The sequence below is a fragment of the Pinus tabuliformis genome, chromosome 5_2 (assembly GCF_031772625.1).
Source record: "Pinus tabuliformis cultivar Carrire ecotype Pingquan chromosome 5_2, CPIR1, whole genome shotgun sequence".
Taxonomy (NCBI): Eukaryota; Viridiplantae; Streptophyta; class Pinopsida; order Pinales; family Pinaceae; genus Pinus; species Pinus tabuliformis.
The window spans coordinates 1,088,566-1,100,955 of record NC_142306.1 but is presented as its reverse complement, the minus strand read 5'-3'; positions in this window follow the sequence as shown (position 1 = coordinate 1,100,955).

Genomic DNA, 12,390 nt, shown 5'->3' with positions numbered 1-12,390 from the left:
TTCATCTTTCTTATGCATCATTCTTCTTAGCAAACTTAGTGAAAATCCCTGTCCTAGGGTTTCGCTGCGATTTTTGTTTCTATATGTTTTTACCTCATTACAATGGTAAAACACCTAGATTTTCTACTTTATCACACCCACTTACACCTCACATACTTCCCCTAAACATTTCCCATACAGATTCCCTTCATCTCCCTCATTTTCCTTACAAACCCTAGCCTACGCTGCACTTTTGGAAAATTCCTAGACTGGGACTGTGTTTTGAACCTTTTCACACCTTTCCCTCACTCTTTTCAAGAAATTACACCTGCCTACACTCCCTAACATTTATCCCTACCCCCTAAATTTTTCCCACAAATTTACCTAAACCCTAACCCGTCCATTCCATTTCCTCAATACAACAATCCTTTTCTACCCTCTTTTCCCAATCATACCCTACCCTTCCTTCCTACCTAGCTATGGTTTTGTCATGCAGACTGAAACTATGGAAAGTGAGAAGAAAAAGTACAAAAAAGGAGGGAAAGTTTCCAGGTATGATCCAACCCATATCCAAGAATTCATGGCCTCATCTTTCATCAAGAAATCCTTTGAAGATGTGGGCTTCCTAGGTTTATGTGAAAGGATTCAAGAGGCAGGTTGACATGCCAGATTGACAAGCCTCTTTGCAACTAATTTTAGGAAGGATAAGGCCAACATAACATGGGTTGATTTCACCATCTCAGTAGATTCCATAGCCTTAGCCACAAGTATCCCTAAGCATGGAGAAATCTGGTTTAAATGGATGGATTTGGACATTGAGAATTACAAAGTTTTCCTAAAGCCACACTACAAAGATGCTCCTACACACATCTTTCTCTTAAGACAATTTCTTGAAAGGTGTGATATTTTAATGAATATGATCATGAAGTAATTTACGTGTGAAGGGAGGTTTTCAAGGCTATATCAGTATCACATAAGGATATTGATGCATTTCACAACAATAAAACCTCTAAACCTACATCACTACTTATATAGAAGGCTTGTCAAGATGACAGAGAAGGTACAAAGCAAATGGAAATATCACTAGGAAAGTATATTTCATAATGGTTTGGTCAAAATCATTTTTCTTCATCAGCTTTCACAGATTAATGTATCATGGGAGACATTCAACCAATCATCTCCTTTTATACCTACCATTAGTCAACCTACTAGTCAAAGCACTCCATCTGAACCATCAAGGCCATAGGAGGTTGGCTCATCCAGCAAGTTTTTAGTTAGAAAGAAACCTAGGGAAAAGATATCATAGACCTAGAAGAAGGGGAATATATTGGTTTCTTCGCGTGATATCACTAAATATGGGCCTATACCTAGACCTTTGACTAAATTACAAGCTAGAAGATTGCATAAGGAAGCTACAGTTGAGCAAGTTCAAGGAGAAATGGAGTAGTCACCTAGGCATGTAGCTGAGTCACCCTTGTAGAAAGATGAGGACAAGATACCCCATGAATAAGAAATCTTGGACCATGCAGAGAAGTCAAATGCAGATATTATGAAGGAACAACAAGCACAAATCAAAGCACTCAAAGCTAATCTTGCCAAGACAAACTACATGGTGACCTTCTTAAAACAAGAAAACAGACTTTTGAGGTTGTTTTTAATGTATCATAGTACCTCACAAGGCCTTCCATCATCCAACAAGGAAAAGGGCAAAGGTAAAACAATGATTCGTTTAGAAGAGCAGGCCGAAGACAAGGAGCCATCTCCTTCATTAGTACAAAAAGACCTTGTTGACCCTATAGCTGCAATCATTGCTAAGGATAGGGAATATTTTATTGAGAAGGTAAATGAGAACTTGGAGAATCTCATGAGGAAGGAATACATAACCAAAAACCTTCAGAGACACATGGTTAGACATTACTACACCAGGAACTCGTTTTCCAAAATTAGGGTTAGGAGAATAAAAAGGAAACTTAAGAAAACCCTAATCAAGCTAAAGAATAGACACAACCTTGAATTTCTTTCTGATGAATCATTTATTTTCCAATCCATCATTCATAAAGAAAAAGAAAATTTTTGAAGCAAGTTTGAGAAATTTTGGTCAAAATTTTGGAGTCTTTGGCAATTTGACAATTTCATGATACACAAAAGTGCAACGAGCTCACACTATGCTTCTTCTCAGAGCCTCCAAATGAGAAACGTTTTACATGGATGGATAGATATGGTTTAGTCTATCTTAGGTATACACTTGGTTTTCCATTTCACTTCACAGGTTGCAAGGAAAGTCTCAAAAACTACCTAAAAAACATGTTTCTGCAACCTTTTTGGACCCCTTGTTGTGCTTCTAGGAGTACTTTTGGGAGAATGAAGTTTAAGGTGGATTGGAGGTGAACATTTTCTAGTTTAAATGTTCCAAGATATACTAGACATCTAGGGCTATCTACCCTAACCCTTAAATCAACTTTAAGATGCATAAAAATGATCCAAAATGGCTTCACAACAAGTACGTTTTGCTTCTGTTAAAGACACAGAATTTCACGTTTTTGAGTCAAAGTCAACTTTTGATGATGTAATGTGACCTCCAAGGTGTGTTTATGATGTAATTGAATGTAATAATGATGGTTAAATTTAAATCCATGTAAATTTCATAGTAATTAAATGCTTGTAAAGTCAAATTAGTCTGAGTTTAAGATAAACATGGAGTTGGTTTCTAACCTCCCTAGTCTTAGGTATGGTTAGAGATTTTGATGTAAACATTTCCTATGATGATGGATTTAACCCCTAAGAGAGGAAAATTAGTTTTTCATATATATGTAGCTATGTTCAAGTGAAATCAAGGGTTTGACATTTGAGAGTGAGAGGTTTGGAGCTAGTGTACACTTTGCAGGAATAATAGAGGCAGTTGCAACTATTATCTTGGGATTCTTGTCATATGCTTTTGTGACAATGCTTTTCCTTTTTTTTAACATGAAATTGAATATTTATTTCCCCTTGAAAAAATAGGTATGATTTCTTGGGATCATCTCATAGGTGTTTAACAATATTCATAAGTCTTATGCTCTATTCTGATGAGATTTTCATGTTATGTGCTCTTTCTTCTGATAAATGAATTCATAAGTTTATGCTCATTTTGATCCTTATATATTTCAACCCTATACCATAATGAAAACTCCAATATGTCACTAATCATGCCCACCTTACCCCATTGTATCTCTGCAACTGATCTTTAGAAACCCTGACCTAGTTCCCAGACCTATGACCCTTGTCTAGCAAACCCTAAATTCAAACTCTATGGAGTTGAATATCTAGACTAAGATTTACTTTCCTTCCCAATCATTTTATTGGCTACGAGATTCTTGAGATATCCCTCTCTGATTTGATAGGGATAGCTACCAAATCTAAAGCTGGTTTGAGGTTACCTTCGTCGATCTCCTTTCTTAGCCTTGGGACACTAAGGAGTTCTAACAAATTAGATTATTGTTTGTGTGTGTCTAGATGTGAGTCTTTTGTGTGAACCGTGATTCATTTGATTATTGGTGTATTGAGGACTGTTAGGGATTTGGTGCATGGATACAAAAGATGAGTTGAAAATCAAAGTTGTTCTTATAGTATTGCGTGGGTTTATCGCTTACATCTACTAAAGACATCATCATACCCAACATGGCAGATTGCAACTTCATTGTTAGGCGTAGTGAACACAAGTCACAACTATACTTATTGATAGATTCAGATCGATGTAGTGCTTGTTTCTCTGCAAAGACATCATTCATAAAAGGTATCTATGTTTGGGAGTGACAGTGGAGAACTTTGTTTCCCATACAGTTCCAAAGGAAAGTAAGAAGACGAGAGTAGCACCACGTGTAATGGAGAATGAGAATGTTGTGAATGTTAGCATAGTCATTTCATTTCCCACTAGTTCAATTTCCAGGTTTAAGGAGGGAGCTACGGTAAGAGAGGTCTCCAAGAAGTTCATGTTTGTTACTTGATGGTTCACCTATGATGGTTGCTCATGGTAGAGCAGTGATGATGGATTCAATGCTCACAAAGGAGAATACAACTATCCTAGATAACTATAATATACAACAAGCTATGTAATTTGGCAGAATAAAGTATGCCAACATTGTTGATGATGCAAGTTCATCATTTTTTATAATAATAAAATTTACACTAAAATAAAATTAATAAAAAAAACATATTTTCCATGATAATAAGATTTACAATAAAAATAAAAACTAATTTTTGATACAATCATAATTATAATGGAAATACAACACGAATCAACCTGAACTTTTGACAAATTTATTTTCTTTTAATGACTTAATATGAAAATTAAAATGAATTTATTCTATTAAAAGGGGTATATATATATATATATATATATATATATATATATATATATAATTTAGAAAAGTACAAATTTTCACGATTTTCGTATGTAATTTTTTCTAAAGATTTATTTACCTATATTTTCCCTATTTAATCTTTAAATATTGACCATTTTAAAATTTACACTTCAAGATTGTTATCTCATTTTTCAAACCATGAATTTGATAGGTGACTTAAAAGTTTTTCCAATATTCACATATATAAAAAGAAAATTTCAAATAAATTTAGTGAACTTAGTGTAATGGAAACATTTTAACTTGGTCAAATAAAATAATAAAAATAAAAATAACCCTATAAAAATAAAATATAAATGACCCATGGTATTCATGTGGAATATAACTTATCTAAAGGAGGAAATTAAATAATCCTAGATCCATACTAAATCCAGATCTACCAAGCTCCAAGAGGAAACAAATCTCTTGAGATGCAAACCTATTTTAGAGTGAAAAGAACTTTGATCCCTCTCTCTATAAGAGTTAAGATGAATCTAGGTTGGTTACTTTTCAAAATACATTATAAATTATGGTAAACCAAGCTACTTGAAAACTTTTCAAGAAATTAATAAAACTTTTGAAATTATGTAAATAGTGACTATACATAATTGCACCAAACCATTGGTTAGTTTGACATTAAGAATGAACATGGTTAATAATTTTAAAATAATATAAAACATATACATCTATAACATTATATTTAATGATGGATAAAAATAAAAATAAAATGTGAATTTAAAAAGAAAATGGTCATTAAAATAAACTTATTTGATGAATCAAATTTATAACCTAATCAAAATAACTTTAAAAGGAAAAAAATATGGAAAAACCATCATAAATCCATTAAACAATATAGTATCATAAATCAATTCACAAATATATATAGTTTCTCTTCATTTACCTTCTCTAGAGGCTTATTATAAAAATCTATATAACTTCTCTTTATTTCTCCTTAGGTGTGTAATAAAACACTACCAAGCTCAATAAAATGAATAGTCTTAAGCAATATTGTCCATCAACTTGCTTAAGCAAAGTGACTTTTGTTCAAAGCTTTTTTTCCCACATTAACTAACTTTTATTTTCATCTAGAAAAAATCCATTTATCTTTAATTTTTCAAAGATCCTTCCCAGTGCTGAACAGTTAAAAAAAATCAAATTTGAATGTTTTAACACTGATTTTTACAAAGGGCCAACTTTTTCTTATCCTTTCTTTTCCATGTTGAACAATTTAAAAAGAAAATGGACAAAAATTTTTTGACGAATCAAATTTATAACCTAATCGAAATAACCCTAAAAGAAAAAAATGTGGAAAAAACCATCATAAATCCATTCACAAATATATATAGTTTCTCTTCATTTCTCTTTTACGGAGGCATATTATAAAAATCTATATAAATTCTCTTTATTTCTCTTTATATGTGTAATAAAATAGTACCAGGCTCAATAAAATGAACAATGTTAAGGAATATTTTCCATCAACTTGCTTAAGCAAAGTGATTTTTATTTGAACCTTTCTTTCCCACATTAACAAACTTTTATTTTCACCTAGAAAAGATCCATTTATCTTTAATTTTTCAAATATCCTTCTCAATGCTGAACAATTAAAACAAAACAAATTTCAATGTTTTAACAATGACTTTTATAGAGGGCCAATTTTTTCTTATCCTTTTTTTTTAGTGCTACACAATTAAAAAAAGAAAATTTCAATGTTTTAACGCAGATTTTTTGAAATGGCCAGCTTCTTCTTATCCTTTCTTTTCTAAATAAATCTAGGGAATCTAGCGTAAGATGGATCTATGGTAGTTCAAGAAAAGAGTACCCCAAGAATTATTCTATTGCTTTAAATAATGGTAGTGTTCACAACTTAACATAAAATATATAACTATATATATTAATTAATCTGGGAAGTGTGTACAATCATATGAACTGTGAAAAAGAGGAATAAAATTTAAAAGATGTTCCTAGCGTTGATATTTTATTTTTTTTTGTAAACTGCGGAAGTACTCATTTTTTTCTATTACTGAACAGCAAACAACATAATGTCAGGGTGGCTTTAACCCGCCCCATGGGGAAACCGGGTTTTTGTCCACCTTAAGTTTTTTACAGCTAACCAAAAATAATATGTCCATATTCTGTTAACCCATGCTAAGTAGACTGCACAGTCATGACAGTTTCTATCACTACATACCTGTATATATCGTCTTTCCCTATCTAGTACAACAAAAATTTTGAAATTAACTGGACTATGTAGGCCCATCAAAATTGGTACATATCTTCCATTATGGGGCTTCTGTTGTTGCCTGCTGCTCTGCTCCGCTTCTGGTACCAGAATGGCCTTCTTTTATCAGCTTCTGGATTTCCACTAGCTTTTTATCCTGCATCTCCAAGGTAATCTGTATAGTCCTCAGTTCACTCCTTAGGTTTGGCATCCCCTGCACTATCTCAACCATTTCCATTGCTGCTTGTTCCATAGCTTTCGCCAGTAACCTCTTCATTACCCAGTATATATGCAGTGATTGCTTGAACAGGGTCATTCTACCCCTAGTATCATCTGGGTCAGGGAGAAGGAACTCCCAGTCCTCCATTTCAGAGTCTGATTGCGCCTGGATGGCTTCCTCTTCCATGTGCTGTATTATTCTTCTGATTTTTGGGTTGGTATTAGTACTGTAGGCCCTTTCTGCTTTCTGCACTTTCTTGTATATGGATCTACTTGTCTTTTTACCAGGTTTACCTGCTCTCCCTCTGATCCTTCCTCTCTATCCCTGACCTCTTCCCCTACCTCCTTTGTTTCTATATTGTCTGACCCCTCCTCAGTTTTCTAGCCCTGACATGCTACCTTCGGCTCGGGTTCTCTTTACCCCACGGCCTTGACGCTCCTTGACTTCATCTGGCTCTTGATGCTCCTCTAGCTTATTCTTAATTCCCTTACCTCCATTCTCCCGATACTAATCCGCCGCTGCCCTGTCCAAATCATGCATTCCCTGCTCTTCTTCAGAGTCATCCTAAATCACAAAAACTTCCTCCTTTAATTCCTCTTTCGCCACGCTTTTTCCTTTTTGCTCCCAGTTTCTGCGTTCCATAGTCGCCTCATCTTCCTCGTGCCTCCCTCGTTTTCTGGTCTCCATGTTGTCTTTACTCTCTCTGTTTGTTATTCTGTCTTCCTGAGCTTGGAGATTGTCTTTGTCCTTATCGTTATCTGTCCTCACTCTTATTCTTTTCTTGATCCCGTCTACAACGAAGATATTATGTCCTTGTGCTTCTTGCTCCTTTTCTTTAATGATTTCCCGCTCCTTGTTCCGCCTGTCTAACATGCTTGATTTCTCCTGCCACCTGTTGTCTTGCTGGTCACCTTCCTCTTCACCTACCTCTTTCCGTCTATCATTTTTGTTTCTGTGTTCTGATTGACAGTCGTTTCCTCCTCTCCTTACCACCATTTTTCTTTTAAAGTGTTGTACTGTTTGATTATTTCTGCTGCTCGTATCTACCTTATTCATTATTGCCTGTCTGATCGCAGTACTGCTCCCTTGCCTCTCCTGACTTACATTTATTATTCTACCTCATCTCTCCATCATTCCACTCTGGGATCTCTAAGATTTATTACTGTTGTATAGATTCCACATAGTCATAATTAATAATTGTTGTCAGCTCCTCCCATTTCGAGTTATGTATTACCAATGGCCATTTATTATCGATCCCGTTTTCCTGATTATTACTTCCCCAATTGGCAAGAAAATCCGCCGCTTGATTTCCTTTCCTTCTAACATGATTTAATAATTTATAGTCAATCCTTTTCAACAACTCTACCAGCTCTTGAACTATCCCCGCCATTCTCCAACTTATAGCTATTTGTTCCCAGTTTTTCCCATTATTAAGTTTTCTCAGCATTTCTATTACCATCTGAGAATCCCCTTCAATTTCCAGATTTCTATAGCTATTTCTTATCGCAATTCTCAGGCCCTGGTCTACTACCCACAATTCCGCTTCGTTATTTGTCATCTCGCCTCCCCATTCTGCAAAGATCCACCTGGTAGTTTTCTCACTGTCTCTAAAAATTCCCCCAAAACCTGCATTCCCTGGGTTCCCTTTTGAGGCACCGTCAAAATTTAATTTTACAAATTTCTCTCTAGGGTATCTAAATTGCTCTGAACTCTCAGCAATTTTACTCATTCGCTTTACTTTCCTAGTATATACCATTTCATATTTCAGGTTTAGTTTTGCTAAGATTTGTTCTTCATTCTGATCTACTTTCCATTCCTCCTCATCCAATTCCTCGGCTAGGATTGTTTCTCTTACCGAGCTTAGGACTCTTTTCCATATGACATCAGGGTTTTTATTATTATCTCAGAAAATTCTACGATTTCTTTCTTTCCACAATAGCCAGATCACAAAACCTATCGTCAACCTCCAGGCTCTCCCACTACTTTACAGTGAAAATTTTCTTTATGCCATTGGAATATGGTTTGTCTTATGTCCCTAGGATTTCTTTTAGATTTTCCATACAGGTTCCTTGTCTCAATCCATAAGTTCTTCACATATAAACAATCGTTCAGTATATGCTCTTGAGATTCCGCTTCTGAATTGCATAGGCTGCATCTTGACGGCCCGAGGATTCCTCTCTTTTGAATTTTATCCCATGTCAAGATTCTTTCTTTAGCCACTAGCCATGAAAAGAGGGTTATTTTTGGCCACCATTTGTTATCCCGAATGATCTTCCATTCCAATTTATCCTCTATTCTCTCCTGTTGCCCCATCAGATAATAGGCCTCCTTAACCGTGAAAGTTCCTTTTGTTGAATTTCCCCATCTGAGAATATCTTTTCCAGTTCTAACTTTTATTTTTCTTGATTCCACCTCCTTTAAGTATGTTCGCTATTGTTCTTGATCTATGTATACATCTCATTCTTCTGGCTTTTTCCATTTGCGCCATATTCCATCTGTTTCCCCTTCCTTCCAAAAGTATTTCACGTACTTCCTGTTATCCCTAAGTGCTCTGTGCTGTAAGTTCTGAAGGAGTTGTATGCTACTCAATTTGTCTCGCTATTGCCACTTCTCATCCCAAAATATGGCTTCTCTTCCTCCTCAAATTTCCCAAAAGGCATTATTATTTATCAGGTCCCTGTTTTGGCTTGCTAAGTCCCAGATTACAGATCCTTGCGGGGTTTCTTCCAAACGAAGGATTTCCTCCGTTGTTCTTGGCATGTTGTACTTTTGTATCCAAATTTCTTTCCACAAGTCGTTACCTCCCCTCATCCATCTCGACCATAATTTTGCTCCAAGCACCCTGTTTAATTTCTCAGGGTCTCTCAATCCTAATCCACCTTCCTCCTTTCTTTTCGAAAGGTTTTTCCAAGATACTAGAGCCCATTTCCTTTGTTGATTCGGACCACCCCAGATGAATTTTCCATAGATTTCTCTGATTTTAGAACATACTCCTTGGGGAGCAGCCATGATTGATAAGGGATAAATAGGTATAGCTTGAAGCACAGCTTTCAGGAGGACTATCCTTCCCGCAATGTTTAAGGATTTGAATGACCAGCTTGCCATTTTATTTCTGAGTTTTTCTATAACCTTCTACCAATTTCCAAATCTCTTAGGATTTATGTCTATCTGGTTTCACAAGTATTTGGTTGGGAGATCCCCCTGCCTGAATCCCAGAGTCCTGGTTAAGTGAACTTTGATTGAGTCAATGGTGTTAAAGATGAAAGTACATGACTTCTCCTTGTTGATTTCCATCCCTGATGCTTCCACAAACAAGTCCAGGATTCTTTTCATATTTCTTACCTCCTTAAGTGAGGCCTCTCCAAATAGCATAATGTCATCTACAAACTACTGGTGAGTTATGGGCAGATTGTTTCCCCATAATCTTAAACCTTTGATTTTATTTTCTTGTAATTCCTTCTTAAAATATCTACCCAGACCCTCAGCTGCCATTATAAATAGAAACGGGGATAAGGGATCCCCTTGTCATATTCCTCTAGTAGCATTGAAAGTTGTTGATGGGGTCCCATTGACCAGAATTGAGAAATTTGGAGTTGATATTAGATTATAAACCCATTCTATCCATCTGTTGTTAAAACCAAAACTCTCTAGGACTTTTTTCATATAGTTCCAATTTAATCTATCATATGCCTTAGATAGATCGAGCTTAATCATCATTCCTTTCTGTTTCTTCATTTTTAATTAGTGTATTACTTCTTGCGAGAGAACTAGTCCATCAAGAATCTGTCTACCTTCTATGAAGCCTGTTTTCTCAAGGGAGATTAGGCTGACTAGAAGGGGCTTTAGTCTTTTGGCAATCAAGGTTGCAATTATTTTATATATAACATTACATAGTGCTATTGGTCGAATGCCGTGAGCATCTTCTGAACTTGCACTCTTAGGAATCATAGTAAAGAAAGTCGATTTTATAGCTGCCCATACCTTTTGTTTCATGCGGGATTCTTCTACAAGCTCCAGGATTTCTTTACCCAGAAAGTGCCATCCTGCTTGATAAAACTCCACCGTGTATCCATCAGGTCCCGGAGCTGTACCTTTCTTCATATTCATTACGATTTCCTCTACTTCTTCTAAGGTAGTTGCTCTCATCAGAGCTTTATTTTGCTCCTCTATTATTATTTTAGGGATTACCTGGCATATGTTTTCTATAGCTCTTGACCGGTCTGTATGGGGTTCAGACAAAATCTTTTTATGATAATCTACCAAGACTTTTTCAATTCCTTCCTGCTCTAAAATCCTTTCTCCACCTTCATTTCTGATAGATAGTATCCTGTTTCTCTGCCTGTGTTGTATCATGGCTTGATGGAAGAACTTTGTGTTTCTTTCTCCCTCCCTTAGCCACTTAATTCTGGATTTTTGTCTCCATAAGATCTCCTCCTGCTTCCTTCTCTCTTCCATTTTAGCTATTATGATCCCTTCCTCTTTGCTGCTCTTCTCTGTTCTTCCTTCAGTAATTATTCTTTGTTGTAATGCTTCCATATCTTTTTCTAATTTCTGTTTCTCCTCCATTATGTTCCCGAATTCTTCTTTATTCCATTTCTTTATCCTCCCTTTCAATTCCTTGAGTTTTAACTGAAATGTATGCATCTTCCCTTTTCCTTGTATTGTGCTTTGAGTCCACCATTCCTCTGCTTTTTGTAGAAAAAGTGGATTTCTTAGCCAGAAGGCCTCAAATCTAAAAGGTTTTCTGCCTGAATTGTTTTTTATGTCTATTTCCAATCTGACCGGCCAGTGATATGATCCTAGCGTAGGCATTATTTTCGCTTCTATAAAGACATCTCTGTTCATGATTGATTTTGATAATAAGAATCGATCTAATCTGGAGGCTATTTGGTTCTTTCCCCCTCTTCTATTATTCCATGTATATACCCCATTAATGGTTGGTATATCTACCAATCTCTGTTCGGTTATCATTTCATTAAATATCTCCATATTCTGATCTGCTCTCCTTATTCCTCCTTTTTTTTCCTCCACGGTTCTAATCATATTAAAATCTCCCCCTACTATCCATTGTAATTCTGGGCTGATCCTTCTAGCTGCTTGCACATTCCTGAGGAACCTTTCTCTTTCTCCTGGTACATGAGGGCCATAGACTCCTGAAATGAGGATTGTTTCCTTAGTCCCTATAATCCTACCTATACCTGTGAGAACTCTGGGTAGACTTATCCAGTTTTCAAAAACTATCTCATTAGGGTTCCACAAAATTGCTAAACCTCCTGCTGATCCATTTGCATCTTGACCCATTACCTCATATTGTATTATGCCAATTTTGATTATTTCTTCCATTTGCTGCATACTGATCTTTGTCTCTAGGATTATTATAGTCCCTGGTTTGTCTTTTTTTAACCTCTCTTTTAGGTATCGCTACTTTCCCTTACTGTTGAGTCCCCTAATATTCCAACTTATAACTATCATTTAAAACTTTTTGGGGGTTGGTGAAATACCTCTAACAGAGGTATGACTTTGCCTGAATTAACCAGAATTTCTCCAACAGTTTGGATGGTTTCATTCATCGTTTTTCTGCCTCTCTTTCTGTTGCC